Below are 12311 nucleotides of genomic sequence, written 5' to 3'. Positions count from 1 at the left end.
CACACACTGGTGGCGCAAGCTTCCTTTAGAAATCTCAGCAGAAGTCTATACAACCCCATCCACCCTGATATGTACAATGGCAGTCAGCAGTAGAGGGAGGAAGACCCACTTGCATTGTGGCTGTGTTGACTTCTGAATGGGTGGATAGCTAAAACCCGAGGAAATGAACCCTAAAGAAAAACTTCCCTAGGCAGCTCTGTGCAGGCAGGACATGTGAGAACTCACTCCTCAGAACAAAGTCATTTAAAACAGTTTAATCCTCTTCAGTCTGTGATGAGTGGGGACTTGCCAATTCCTGAGATGACATCTTCCTACTGTCCCATACAAAGTACGTGTGTGCATGCGTTCGTGTGTGTGTGTGTGTGTGTGTGTGTTGTGTGTGTGTGTGTGTGTGTGTGTGTTATCTTATATGTGTACATGTGGATGCAGAGGTCAACATTAGGTGGTTTTCCCCTCAGTTTTAGGCAGGATCTTTCACCAATCACTTGCTTGCATGTGAGTTCTGGGTATCCACTAGACTTCCAAGGACCCCAGTGCTAGGTTATTTATGCATGCTTCTGTACCAGGGTTTTTCCTGTATGCTGGTGTTTGACTGGGGACTTACAGGTCCTTGTCCTTGCAGAGCAAACACTTTACCCACTAACTGTCTTCTCAAATCCTATTTAACTTCTTTTAAATGAAGCAATTGCTTTAAAAACAACTGCATCCCCCTCTCCTCCCCAGCTGTTTCTGGTGAAGGAGCAAGGTTTAAAAATGTCCTTCCACTCTGCTTTCCAGATTTTTTTAAACTTATCCATGGGAACCAGCAATATCCATGCCATTGTCTGGTAGCTGTGGTGCTTTGAAAGGTCTTCCACATAAATAAATAGTTCATCACCTTTGAACTCAGTAGTGTTTTACATGATGTTTCAAGGCTTGTACAACAGTTAGACAAGTTCTTTGCAAGGATGTCATATGTGATGGTTTGCATATGCTCAGCCTAGGGACTGGGACCATGGTCCTGTTGGAGTAGGTGGTCTTGTTGGAGTAGGAATTTCACTGTGGGTGGGGCTTAAAGACCCTCATCCCAGCTGCCTGCAAGACAATATTCTTCTAGCAGCCTTCAGATGACAAGGTAGAACTATCACCTCTTCCTGCAATATGGATACTAGGAAGCTGCCATGTTCCTGCTTGATAATAATGGACTTAACCTCTGAATCTGTAAGCCAGTCCCAATTAAATGTTGTCATTAGAAGAGTTGCCTTGTACATGATGTCTGTTCCTACCAATAAAATCCTAACAAGACATCATGTCAATGACCTCTGATATAATTTCTAACAAAATCTTTATATTTATCTAGAACAGGAGAACAACCTTGTATTTCCACATTCCATATCATCATTCTGTTCTTCTGAGTTCCATTAGGATTTTATTATGCTCTGATTAGAACATCCTAATCTTCTTTATCTTGTTCCTCCAAACACCCCTCTGCTATTGAATGATAATTCCATGGACTTCTGACCCGCCTCTTTCTGTCTAGTAGTATTAATGACTCAATTGCTCAATACCATTTTTAAAGTCCCAATTCTTTCTATTCTTTTGGAAAAATAACTTACAAGAAAAATCTTTGGGCCTCCATTTTCAGTCTGTGTTTGCTCAGCCCTGTTGATTTTAGGTTGGTGACCAAGTACACATCATAGCAAAAGCACAAGGTACAGGAAACTGCACACTTAGACACTTAGAGAAATTAGGGAAACTAGGGAAAAAAGAAGAAGTTAAACAAGAGAAGGAGGAAAAGGGGAATGAGTAGGGAGAAAGCAGGTGGAGTGAATCATGATGACTTAGAGGAGGAGGAAGAGAGGAATGAAAAGAGGTTAAGTGGATGCAGGTACCATTATGCCCTTCTGGGGTGTATCTCCAATGACCTACTTCTTTCAACTAATATCCACTTCTTAAAGTTTCTTCCTTGCCCTTGAGTCATCAACTCAGGTTCTAGCCTTTAACACATGAGCTTTGGACAATCTGTAAGTAAAAACAATAGCAACCATATACCCAAGCTAGATGAGATCCAAGAGACTATGCACAGTCCATTCGTAGAACCTACAGTTCTAGCAGCTCTAGCTAAATTCTCAGGAAAGAACATTCTCCCAAAATTTCCAAACACATAGATTGTCCTTTTTTCTCAAAGAATCTCTCTACCCAAATTCTTTCTGTTGCCAAGATGGCTAAAATGTATTTAGAGGGGTTGGACATCTTTGAATATCTTTACCCAGAGACCTAAGAAAAGTCAAGAGAAAATTTATAGAAATTCTGGAGCCATGTGCTGAGCTATGTACCATTAGTCTCCCATTACCTGTAGATAGCATATGCATGTGCTCTGTGGCTCATGAGTATAACAGTTACCTAGGATACTTTTCATGAACACAAGGACTACATTTGTCAAATCTACCAGCTGTTCAACCACTCTCAAGTTGAACTAACTGCCATCTTCTGAACTTGCCTCATGCAGACAAAGAGAATTCTTACATATAAATAGATGCTTGGCCCACAGCTCCCTGCTCCCAAACCCCATGGGAGGGAGGCCATCGCCCTGACACGTGGGCACTCCTGAGACTCCAGGGCAGGAGAGACCGTCAGGACTGCCGACCCTTGCCCACATCCCTCGCCCAAGAGGAAACTGTATAGGGCCTCTGGGAACAGGAAGATAGGGGGCACTCAGCTCTGCAGTCCAGACACCGCCCAGATCTTAAAGGACCTGGCCAAACAACTCCCTGCACCCAAATCCCCTGAGAGGGAGAGCTAGACCTTCAGAGGGGCAGACACGCCTGGGAAGCCAGAGGAGACTTCTCTCTGCCCACATTTCTGACTCTAGAGGAAAATGCCTAGCACCATCTGGGCCCCTGTGCACAGGGTCCCGAGCGAAGATAGGGCAGGCCCTCTGGTTGCTGCCCTCAAGGAGAATTGAAACCTGGCTCTGAGAAGCAACTCCAGGTTCGAGACCAGAGGTAAGACGAACTTTTCTGCTATAAGTGACCTGCCTGGTGGACTCAGGACACACGCCCACAGGAACACCTGAAGAACAGTAGATATTTAGGATTGAGAATTCATCTTGGTGGATTTTTCCTTTGATAAATATGAAGTGTCCTTCTTTATCTTTTTTGATGACTTTTGGTTGAAAATCAATTTTATTCTATATTAGAATGGCTACTCTAGCTTGCTTCTTCAGGCCATTTGCTTGGAAAGTTGTTTTCCAGCCTTTCACTCTGAGGTAGTGTCTGTCTTTGTCTCTGAGGTGTGTTTCCTGTAGGCAGCAAAATGTTGGTTCCTCATTGTGTATCCAGTTTGTTAATCTATGTCTTTTTATTGGGGAATTGAGTCCATTGATGCTGAGAGATATTAAGGAATAGTGATTGTTGCTTCCTGTTATACTTGTGTTTGGATATGAGATTATGTTTGTGCTTGTCTTCTCTTTGTTTTGTTGCAAAACGATTAGTTTCTTGCTTTGTCTAGGGTGTAGCTTGCCTCCTTGTTTGTTGGGCTTTACCATTTATTATCCTAAGGCTGGATTTGTAGAAAGATATTGTGTAAATTTGGTTTTGTCATGGAATATCTTGGTTTCTCCATCTATGTTAATTGAGAGTTTTGCTGGATACAGTAACCTGGGCTGACATTGTGTTCGCTTAGGGTCTGTATGACATCTCTCCAGGATCTTCTGGCTTTCATAGTCTCTGGTGAGAAGTATGGTGTGATTCTGATAGGTCTGCCTTTATAGGTTACTTGACCTTTTTCCCTTACTGCTTTTAACATTTTTTCTCTGTTTTGTGCATTTGGTGTTTTGACTATTATGTGATGGGAGGAGTTTCTTTTCTGGTCCAATGTATTTGGAGTTCTGTAGGCTTCTTGTATGTTTATGGGCATCTCTTTCTTTAGGTTAGGGAAGTTTTCTTCTATGATTTTGTTGAAGATATTTACTGATCCTTTGAGCTGGGAATCTTCACTCTCTTCTATACCTATTATCCTTAGGTTTGATCTTCTCATTGAGTCCTGGATTTCCTGTATGTTTTGGACCAGTATCTTTTTCCGCTTTTCATTATCTTTGACAGTTGAGTCAATGATTTCTATGGAATCTTCTGCTCCTGAGATTCTCTCTTCCATCTCTTGTATTCTGTTGGTGATGCTTGTATCTACAGCTCCTTGTCTCTTCCTTTGGTTTTCTATATCCAGGGTTGTCTCCCTTTGTGCTTTCTTTATTGCTTCTATTTCCATTTTTAGTTCTTTCACCTGTTTGATTGTGTTTTCCTGTAATTCTTTCAGGGATTTTTGCATTTCCTCTCTATAGGCTTCTGCTTGTTTATTTGTGTTTTCCTGCATTTCTCTAAGGGAGTTCTTTATGTCTTTCTTGAAGTCCTCCATCATCATGAACAAATGTGATTTAAAAACAAGATCTTCTTTTTCTGGTGTGTTTGGATATTCAGTGTTTGCTTTGGTGGGAGAATTGGGCCCCAATGATGCCATGTAGTCTTGGTTTCTGTTGCTTGGGTTCCTGCACTTGCCTCTTGCCATCACGTTGTCTCTGGTGTTACCTTGTTCTGCTATTTCTGACAGTGATTAGAATGTCCTATAGGCCTGTGTGTCAGGAGTGCTTTAGACCTGTTTTCCTGTTTTCTTTCAGCCAGTTATGGGAACAGAGTGTTCTGTTTTCAGGAGTGTAGCCATTCCTGTCTACTGGTCTTCAGGTTTTCCTCTGGGCATGTGTTCTGAGTCCACCAGGCAGGTCACTTGGAGCAGAAAAGTTGGTCTTACCTCTGGTCTCAGGCCTGGAGTCGCTTCTCAGAGCAGGTTTCAGCTCTATGTGAGGGCAGCAACCAGAAAAGCCTGCCCCGCCTTTGCTCGGGACCCTGTGGACAGAGGACCCAGATGGCGCTAGGTGTTTTCCTCTAGAGTCAGAAATGTGGGCAGAGAGTAGTCTCTGGATTCCCAGGCATGTCTGCCCCTCTGAATGTGATTTGGATGCAGGGAGCTGTTTGACCAGGACCCTTCAGATCCGGGCGGTGTCTGGACCACAGAGTTGAGTGCTCCTATCCTCCTGTTCCCACAGGCCCTATATAGTTTCCTCTTGGGCCAGGGATGTGGGCAGGGATGGGCAGTGCTGGCAATGACCATTTTTTTTAATCTGCTGGTTCAATAAAGAAAATGAAACTCCAACCACTGTGGCATATTTTTATATTCATCATTAAACTGTGCTATCTCTAATAATAAGATTTGGAAAACATTACTATCCATTTTCTTCCATGGGGCATTCTTAAATTCACAGTGAAGGTATTTTCTGTGCAATATGTTTTTGAAGTTGTTACCCTGTTATTCAAGTGATCACATGCCTCCCAAGCAATGGGTACTGTAGATGCACACCATCACTGCTGGGTGTTCATCTTTACAGTATATCTGTCTGTGGGTGTGCACGTGTGATAATGGAGAGTGCCAGCTCATATAGAAGCCAATGGAAACCTTCAAGTGTTCCTCTATGGGAATTATTTATTATTGTTGTTGTTGTTATTGTTGTTATCATTATCACTATTATTATTGTTGACAACATCTCTCACTAGGCTCCTTATTTGTCCAGACTGTCCAAGTCCCACAGATCTGCTACCTGTCGTTATTTCAACACTGGAATTATAAATATCACAGGGCCACCTTTTTCTGTGAGTACTAGGGGTAGAACTTCAGTCTTTGTATATGTTCTGCAAGCACTTTGTTGACTAAGCTATCTGCTCAGCCCTCAAACTCCCTTTTGAGACTTAAAATAAGTCCCACTTTCACATTTCTAATTACAGGCCATGCTTCCCTGAGACAGTTATAGGCTTGGACTGGACCGTGGCTTACCCTTACTCTCACATTCCTTCTCTCTCCCAGAGTTGTGAAGAGAGACAGATATTTGATTGTACACCATAGAGGGAGGTGTGTACTTTATTGAAAGTCACAGTGAAAACAGAACAAAGACTCAAGAATATCCACATTTGCTACACCTTGAAGCTGGTTTATGATGAGGATAAAGTTGATTTGAATAATTACTAGCTAGTTAACTGCTACAATTTTATATATTATTGGTTACCCTGAGCCTATGGGTATGTTGCTTGATAACTGAGTGGTAAGAGTCTCTTATCTTCTTGGCAAAGAATTCAGTGATGTGTGAGGCATCACACCACATATCTGAGAAGATCTGAAGTCTGAGGATACGACTGCAAGCACTTGACCCAAAATGTTGCAGCTTGCATTGTAGAGAAGTGAGCTCTTGCTGCATCACTGTTAGTAAGCTCAGTGAACTCTTCATGTGCTCTCAGGAACATCTTCATCTTTGAACTGAAGGGGCTTCTGGTGAGTGCGAATGTGGTGTCAGGTAGATTTGGAAAATGTGATGAGATTTTCTCTTCAAGTATGTGCAGGTGTTCTTTCACAGAAACTGTAGTTGGTATCATTTTTGTCTAAAGCAATGTCATGTTCCTCAAAGAAAGCAGATAACATAGGCACCATTTATACTTTATTTTTAGAGTTCCACTCACCAACCAAAGTGGGAATGATCAAATCTTTTCAGATAAAAGAAGACATGTTCTATTTGGTCCTCACCACAATGGTAAATTTAATTCATTCAAGATGGCAAAGATGTCTACTGAGCGAGCCATCTTTTTAATTCATTTTTTATCTCTGAAGAGTGCTTTAAACTGCAGTCTAGCTCTCTGATTCAAAAATGTTTCATGTTGAAAATGAAGCTGAAAAATACACTTTAAAAATGTTTCATCATAACCACCTCACTTCAGTGAGAAAGGACAGAAGTTTGGTGGGCACCTGGACCTGATTGAGCAGTTGCAAAACAGGAAACTGTTAAAATCGCTTGCATTTACAAAACTAACAGAATGTACTATTCTTTTCATTACTTCTGGTAACAACATCTTCATTGCTAATATCAGACAATGAATCAGTGAATTCCAATCACACAGTGAACGAATCACTTTTGGTGACTCATTAAGTATTGAACACTGAAATCCCGATTGACATTCTAGTAGTTGGAAAACTATCGGTGCAAATACCAACATCTCTTTCTGAAGAGATCTTTAGCACTTTCAGAAATGAACCAGTTGTGCAAATATATTATGAGCAGTAGACATTGTTTCAAGACTTTTTCAAAAACAAAAATTAATTCTTTAAAGTCCCAATCATTAAACTACCTCACGTAAACCAGTGATAGTGAACAGTTTGCAACATCTGTAGACTCACCAGGCTGGATACTGGATATTTAATATCTGAAGTGGGGTGGATTTATTTTCCTGGATTATTTGATCAAAAATATCAGCAGACATGCCCTCTATTCTTCTACAGTGTTTGTAAATTTAAAAATTGCCATCAATTCCATGACAGATTCATCTCTGATCAAAACTTGAACAATGTCTTTGGCTGCTGGAAACGGTAAATCCCCAGTATCGATATGATATTTCATAGTACTGGCAATTCTGAGTCACAGACTATTACGCTTCAGTGGCTGTTACCTTTTATTTCTGGTACTTATCACCTGTGTCAAGTCTGGCTTTGGTGGGTCCATCAGTTTGGCTTCTTGAATAGTTGGTATCCTTGCCTTGGTTGTTTGCTATCAAAATGGCATTCAATTTGTCTGACTTTCTAGACTCAGCTGATTACACTTCATAAGAAATACCACATTGCAATTTCTCAATTCCTGCTATGATTATTGGGGAAAACCATACCAAAAAAATCCTCACTGTATTTCCCTTTCTTAACAATCTTCTCTAAGCACCTTGTTGTCATGGGAGGGTTTCTAATGAAAATAATATATAACAATAGGCTTAGTGATACAAAATATGATACATGGTATAATTCAGTTCTATATCATTCATTAAACTGTTTTATAATTTAACATTTTTACATACATACTGGTTATTATCATAAGGGGGCAGTATTGATAGCAACCACATCTGACTATAAAAAGATTTATTATCATCCAGATTAAGTTCCCATGGTATAGATTTTGTTTTGTTTTGAATTGATGATTTTACATTTATTGAGTATTTATAATACATGAAATACCATGTTACCTTCAACAATGCTACTTTTAACACAGTAGTTCCTCTCTACAGATGTGTGACTGGTCTGCATGACTACACCATGGACGATACTCTGTCACAAATACTTATATTTGTTTCAAGTATTCGTGGTTGAGTTGACATGATGATGTCATCACACCAAGTGCTCATCTCTGGGAGTATCTGAATGTTGGCAAACCTGCCTGTAGACACATAGAGGAGTGCTGTCTCAGTTACTAAGTCCATCCATCAGAAATATGTGTTTTCTGACAGTCTTAGGAAAACACTTTGTGTCAGGAAACCCTCCAAAGAGTCTTAACCCAAAGGTTGAGATCCTCTGTTCTAAAGGGATGTACAGTGTCTATAATGATGGGAAGGCCATGCATTGCAGCATGGTGGCATCAACAGGAAGCAGACTGACACTATTACTCAAGCAAAGGAAGCAGAGAATCAGATATAAAGTAGAAACCCAGAAAGTCTACCCCCAGTGAAGCGTACCTTCTAGCAAGGTACAACCTCCTAATGATGGCTTACTCTCCCCAAACCAGCTGGAAACACATGTCCAAATATACAAACCTAGGATGGACAGTTCTCTTTTAAAATACCACACCCTCTCACTAACCACCAGGCTTCTGTGCCTCTTGCCTGCCACATGAAATTTTAAGGTCTGTTTCCTGGAAAGGAGTTTGTGGATGGAAAGGTATCCTTCCAGATAGGAGAAAAAGATGATGACTTGCAGTCTCCAAAATATTTGGTGATTTGGCTAAAATTTGATTTGATAAAGACATGACATACAGAAATTCCTGTGCATTTTGGGGGGATAATAAAAACAATGGGAACAATATAGAGAAAATTCAGAGGGTCCTTCAAACCTGAACTGTGATCCCACAATCCTAACCTTAGTAAAATGCATAGCCAAAGTAAAGGAATCAGTTTGTCGGGAAGATGGCTGCAGCAGCAGCATCCAGAGTGAGCCCTGCTGTCCTGGGATGCATTCTCAGTTAGTAGAAACAGACAGTGCAGTGTATGTCACTGCGGGGGAGGGTGGCCTCATCGCTCAGGAGATATATGGTCAAGAGCCTGGTCTAGGCAAGTTATGGTGGGTCTTCCTCAGGAAAGAGCACTCAAGATATTAGACAGCAGACATAAACAAGGGTCTGTGAAGGATTTTCCTGTTGCCCTTGGGACAGAGGAAACTGAAACAGAGCAGACTTCATCTGCAGAAGCTGGAGGAGAGACTCCTGCTGAAGAGGAATGTGTGTGGGGGAAGGAGGGTGTTCCTTAAGTCTCTGGTATGTTTATGACCATGGTGGCAAGAATAAAGAGAACGAGATCTTAAGTCCTCATCTACCCTACCCTTCCTCCCTGTCCCTCTCTCTCTCCTGCTTTCTGGATTTGCTTCTTCCATCGGACAACCAGAACAGTAGTCAGTTCTCCTTCAAGGCCTACGGAAGTTCCCTGAGCCTCCCCGACTGCGGAGTTTTCTGGTAAAGCTGTTGAGATTGCACTGAGTGGGTGGAGCACATCCTCCTATCGGTTTCCCATTCCTACAGCTTCACCTCTGCTTCCCAGTTGGCCACCAGCCTCTGCATTTTCATCATTCTCTCTGAGCCAGCTTACACATTGTTTATTCATGAAATACTTCAGCTAACATGTCAGATAACAGGCTGGGTCCAGGAAATGGGGAGTGGAACTGTTCCAGTCTTCAAGGAGAGTGTGCAGTGACCCTGATCACACACTGGCAGTTCAGTGCAAGCACAGCCTGTGTCACCTGCCCTGATGTCTCCCTGCCTGAGTCTGTGTGCAGCCAGCTCCTCTCTGCAGCTTGACTCCTCTTGGTCCTTTCTTACTGTATCTTTTCAGATGTTCATCCATCAGCCCAGTTGGAATTTACCTTCCTTCCTTTGTCTCCTGCGTGTATCTTCACTGTCAAATGCCTGAAGTTACTTCCTAGCTTTTGTTTCAAACTCATATGAGTTTAGACAAGTGCCTAGTTTGATCTGAGGCAACTTATTGCCTTTTCCTACTCAACTGCTCATATAAAAAATAGAGGGTTGACACGGCCTTCTTGCTAGTGGTTTTAAGTTTTTATTAAAACCCCCAAAAAATAGAATGGAGGATATGAACATCATACACTGCATACTGCATGAAAGTATTACCTCTGTATGGTTCATTTATTAAGGATCCATTTCAAACTATTCATGCTCCTAGGCCATGATCGTGGAAGAGGAGGATCATTGATCTTCTAGAGTTTTCTTCACTTTCTTTCTTAATTGTTGCAAGATTCTCATTAGAGAGGTCATTCAGTTCTTTGGTTAGGTTTATTCCAAGGCATTTTTGTAGGCGATCTTTAATAAGATTGTTCGCCTGCCTTTTTCTCCTCAGCATATTTGTTGTTGGCAGATAAGAGCACTGATGATTTTTCTGTTAATATTTTATTCTGCCAATTGGTTGAATGTGTTTACCAGGTCTAAGGATTTTCTGGGGGTGAGGAGAATTCTCAATGGTTAAGAACACCAGATCTTCCAGAGGAACCAGGTTTGATTTCCATCACACACAGCAGCTCATACTTGTCTGTTTATAACTGCAGTCCCCAGGAATACAATATTCTCTTTTGGTTTCTGCAGGCACCAGGCATGCACATGGTACAATGACATACATTCAGGCAAAACACTAAAGAATATGATGGTAGAGTCTTTAAGATCTCTCTGAAACAGAATCATATCTTCTGCAACTAATAATAATAATTGATTTCTTTCTTTTCTGTTTGAATCCGTTCTGTTTCATTCTACTATTACTTTAACTAGTATTTTCAACACTACACTGAAGCAAGTGAATACCTTTGCCATATTTCTGCTTTTCTTACTTTTTCTACCCACAATTATCATAATATTATTTATATGTTCTTCAGATATAGTCTGTATTATATTCCTATGTTTCTTTTACTTTATGGTTCTTTGGGACATTAACCATGAATGGTTCCTGGTTTTTGTCAAAAAAAAATCCTTACTGCATTTTTTAAGATAACCATATGATCGAGTCCATTTATAACATGTATTATATTTATTGATTTAATACATGCAAATATATTAAACCATCTGTCCTAGTTTGCTTTCTATTACTGTGATAAAGCATTCACCAGAAGCAAAATGGAGAGGAGAGGGTTTATTTTAGTTCACAGGATACAGGCCATCACCAAGGGAAGCCAGAGTTATTTGGAGATGAGGCCCCTGAGAGGTGAGATGATATCAGAAGGTTGAGTCACCCATGGCATTATAAGAAGGAAAAAACAGTGATAAGAGATCAAAGCTCACATGTCTAGTCTACTCTTTCTCAGATGCTGCCCTCTGCCACGTAGCGAAGCCACAAAAAGACACCATCAGAAGTTGATGCTCTACTCTTGAACGTCTCACCTTTTACGATCATGAAGGGAAACTCCTGTCGAGTCTGTGGCACTCAGTAATACTGAAAAAGGAAATAGAGTAATATGTGGGAAAATACCATCCCCCAAGTTGTTCCAGCGATGCCACCTTAATGAGCTTTTCAAGAGAGCAGCTGTCTAAATCCTTCATGCCCCCTGGAAGAACCCTATCAAGCCAGACTTGGTAGAATTATTTCTCAGATTTGTGTCCTGTTTATATTTCTTATCAATTTGATACAAAACAGGACCCTCTGTTATACTAACAGTAAGAGGGAGCAACTTTAATTGAGAAGACGTCTGTTACATTGGCTCATATACAATTCTGAGGGACATGTTGTAGATTAATTTTTGATATTGGGTGTGGTTAGGCAAATCAACTCGGGAGTTTCTCAGAGACTCTGCTGGAAAGAAAGTTTAGGTCTGTGCACTCACTCAGGAGCGTACTTGAAAAGGTTAGTCTAGGGGAGGAGCCAGAGCCTTGTAGGAGTTACGACTTAGTTTTCTGCTGACCTTGGCTGTTTTTCTTCCAGCAAGTTATATACATAAAGTATATGTTCAGGGCATCAGCTGCATATGTAGCAAAGGATGGCCTTCTTGGGCACCAATGGGAGGAGAAGCCCTTAGTCATGCTAAGGCTGAAACCTGCAGTGTAGTGGAATGTCAGGGTAGGGAGGCAGGAAGGGGTGGGTCGATGGGTGGGTGAACATTCTCATAGAACAAAGGGGAGGTAGAATAGGATAGGGGGTTTATGGACAGAAAACCAGGAAAGAGGCTAACATTTGAAATGTAAATAATTTTTTTAAATCCAATGAAAAAAAGAAAGC

This window comes from Rattus rattus, chromosome 14 (assembly GCF_011064425.1).
Source record: "Rattus rattus isolate New Zealand chromosome 14, Rrattus_CSIRO_v1, whole genome shotgun sequence".
NCBI lineage: Eukaryota > Metazoa > Chordata > Mammalia > Rodentia > Muridae > Rattus > Rattus rattus.
This window is presented reverse-complemented; position numbering follows the sequence as displayed.